This window comes from Alexandromys fortis, unplaced genomic scaffold, assembly GCF_014885135.2.
Source record: "Alexandromys fortis isolate MF-2015 unplaced genomic scaffold, M_Fortis_MF-2015_v1.1 scaffold_15, whole genome shotgun sequence".
Taxonomy (NCBI): domain Eukaryota; kingdom Metazoa; phylum Chordata; class Mammalia; order Rodentia; family Cricetidae; genus Alexandromys; species Alexandromys fortis.
This window is the reverse complement of record NW_026067911.1, coordinates 8157321-8160025: the sequence shown is the minus strand read 5'-3', so window position 1 is coordinate 8160025 and position 2705 is coordinate 8157321.

Genomic DNA, 2705 nt, shown 5'->3' with positions numbered 1-2705 from the left:
TGGTAGGATCTTTCCTTCAGAGGGATCAAGGCCTCAGAGAAACATGGATATTGGACTGATAGGCCCCAAAACTGTAAAAAATAATTACCTATCATTTTATATAACCTCCCTAAATTGTGCCTTTGCAGCCTCAGGAAACTTGGCAGCACTTCACAATGCACAGCAATAAAATCAAGTGTTTCAGTTCAGTGCCAGCATCTTTAGGAGGAAGGCATCTGAGCCACACCCAGGATGCTATGGAGACAGGAGAAGCCAAGAAAACAGAAGCCTTCCAAAGGTCTAACTATCCATTGTACATTCATTTGTTCAAATGCCCTTGCTGGAGAGATTATGATCTAGACCTCGTCCTTGCAGTTCCTACAGTCCTGAGACCTGTGCTTTGCTCATACAATGAACAACAGTAAAATGCTTTCGACACTAGCTTCAACCCCCTACACATCTTTTCTTCATTTTTGAGCTTCAGTCCTATGTCAAAAAGCATCATGGAGGGGGTGAGAACAGTCAAGGGAGATATACAGCATCAGCCTCCAGTCTACATGCTCATGTATGCATCTACAGATAAACGCAAATACATCCCCATGAAGATGTGCACACAAGCATACAGGCATACAGTACACACAAAAGCCTTCAACTGATAGGGCAAGAGCAACCACGTTAGAGAATACTGTTTACATCAAACCTACCAGTTTAAATATTAATCTCAAGGGAAAGCACCCTAAGCCAGAACTGAGCCAGAATGTCTGGGCTCAGTGGCCCAGCATGGTTGGGACGTCCAGTTAACCACTGCCATGTCCATAGCATGGTCTGACTCAGACAACTCCACCATAAATGCAATTTTAGCATCCAGGCATCTGTGTATGCAAGTGAGATGCCAGTCAGCAGAAGTCTGATTTACACGGCGCTACATAAAACTCACTGAAGTGGGGAGAAAGACAATGAAGCAGCCACTGGAATGTTCGTTGCTTGCATACTGAAGCAGTTCAGGGTGAAAAACATTCAAAAGGAAAAAAAAAGTAGTGTAACATAATCTCACAGCATTTTTTTAAATAAAGTTATAGTCAGAAGACTAAAAATACGTGGACCTGAAGAGCATAATGTTTTCAAGTTGGCAAAATAACCTGGATGAAAACACAGAGGGAAAAGTAGAATTGCAGTTGAAGATTCTAAAATGGATTTTTCTTCATTTTAAACATTATAATAAGACATGATAAAAATTTAAAAAAAAACTTTCATACACCAAATTAACAATTCCTGAAATAAATGTAATTTTCAATAAATAATATGACTTTAAACTGAAATTTAGGTTGACATGTATTAATTTAAATGGCAAACCCCTGTAAGCCACCTGCATCATGCTACATACAAAGGCATGATATGAAACATTCATATCCCAGTGTGTTCTTTTTCTCTTCCAGCTCTACACTGGAGTCAGAACATGAGGTGTCAAATAAAAATGAAGCTCAGGAATTGGAAGCTGTGTCCCAATGACACTTAATGTCCCAAAGAAGGCACCTGAACTAGCCTATTAGGAATGGGGAACCAAAGCTCTGAGAGATAATGCCTTTCTGTAGTCTGGAAATCCATTTTATTTTCTCTGTTAAATAACTTAAAAGACATATTCTCTTATCCATGTGTCAAAAAATGTGTTTCACACAGAGCTTACCCAGAGCCAAGGAACGAACAGAACTGGTCCATCTCATCAGTGCTGGTAAGACTGTAATATGACAAATTGAACTGGGGTGTCAATCAGCCTCTTAACGTGACCTTCTACATGTGAGAAGGGACTCCTGTCACTTTGGAGTGCCACAACAAAAGATAAGTGTTTTCTTCATGTAAAAGAATCTAGAGACAAGCTATTTGCATCTCATGCCACAGAAGTTGCTGGACAAGACACTTGCATAATGTTGATTTGGTTTGGGGGTGCACTTGTTATGTCCCTCAGACTATCTTTAGAAAAATCCAAGAAGGACTGACAGACATCTCAAACCAAAAGTGGAAAATGCCTTGAAAATGACACCTGAGTTTGTACTCTGAATTACACGCATATATGCCCACAAACATCACACTCATTGCACACATACACTCAACATACATCACAGTCACTGTCAGCCATTCTAATAAGCAAAATGCCTATTAGGTCACCAGAATGCAAGGCGACAGTACAGACAAAGTTTGCTGCGTGCTTATGAGATCAATTTCCCTCGATCAAGCCTCCTGGTAACAATGTCACTATATCACATCCTCCCTTCCTGGGAGAGGAGAGTGGTCATCTTCACGCCCGTGTGCAGCACATTCTCAGTGTGAACTCAGTATTATTGCAAATCTGTGCTGTCTAGAGAGAAAATCCCAATCTGGAGGCAAAGCAATGCTTTTCTTTTAAAGCTATATTTCTTGACTATTCTCAAATATTAGTTTGGATTTTCCAGAATTAGAAAATAGGTCAGGTATATTAAAAATCACTAATAATGGGCTGGAGAGATACCTCGGTAGTTGAGAACACTTGCTGCTCTTCCATAGAACCTGAGATTAGTTCCCAGCACCAAAGTGAAGCATCTCACAACCATCACAAGGACACACACATGCATGCACACACATACACACACACACACACACTCATGCACATGCACATTAAATACTTTAAAAGAAAGTAATGTTAAAATTTCTAACAGGAAACATAGCAACATAAAAATGTAGAAAAATTTTTA